Source organism: Octodon degus, unplaced genomic scaffold, assembly GCF_000260255.1.
Source record: "Octodon degus isolate 3935 unplaced genomic scaffold, OctDeg1.0 scaffold00285, whole genome shotgun sequence".
NCBI classification, from domain to species: domain Eukaryota; kingdom Metazoa; phylum Chordata; class Mammalia; order Rodentia; family Octodontidae; genus Octodon; species Octodon degus.
Window position 1 is genome coordinate 41,013 of NW_004524861.1, and position 1,010 is coordinate 42,022.

Genomic DNA, 1,010 nt, shown 5'->3' on the forward strand with positions numbered 1-1,010 from the left:
GGACAGTGGCCCCTCTGGGTGACCTGGTTGTTCCAAGGCTGTGGTTTCTTAGGAACTGGCCTGCAGACAGTGTGCAATGAGAACAGCTCTGGTGCCTGGGTGATGGTGCCTCAGGCTGTTTCAGAAATGATAGTGAACCAAACAGAAAACTCTGTACCAAGGAGTTAGAAGGCAATCAACTTTATTACGCCAGCTGGCTGGCTGATAGGGGATCACTCCCAAAAGCATCAGCTCCAAGCTGGCTTTGGAATTGGATTATATAGGTTTTGTAAGCAAGAAGTACAGGAGCTTAAGAGTGTGGTGAATTGCTATTAGGTAGTGTTGGTCATCTCTAGTTGCTGGACAGAAAGTCCTTGAAACAAGCTACTAAGGCAGGACGTGCTTATGGCCAGAAAGTACAGGGTATGTAGCTAAGTGTAGTCAGACTGAGCTAAGTCAGGATAGCTATAGTTTGCAACTGAGAGTAGCCAGTCAAGGCTGACTTGAATCTAACTGCTGAGTTATACAATGGGCTAGATAATCATATTTTGTCCTAACATGATATCAGACTACTAGTTGATTTATAAATTTCCAGCCCAAGACCAGAGGCTTACAACACTTCTCTCAGCCACCAGAATGTAGTTCATGCCATTCATGCCATGATAAAAGTACCAGGCTAGCAGGGAAGTAGAGGCTGGCTGACTGACTGAATTGTTGGCCCATTGTTGGCCTGCTCAGGGATGAGCCACCTTTTGAGATTCATCAGTCACAGGAGTATGATCTCACAGGATCTCAGGCTCTGGCTCTCTCTGCACTTTGGGTCCATATCACCCTGTGTGTCTGACAGTGACTAGAGGATGTGCCTTGCCTGTAGGTCCCCTTGGATATTGCTATGATCCAAATGTCTCCCTATTGTTATCACTAATATGCACGTTGAAATTCAGTCTTCTCTGTGAGTATTAAGAGTTGTGGCCCTCAGTGGTATAGCTCAGTGGACTAAGCACTTCCTTAGGTAAGCGCAGGGCCCAGGG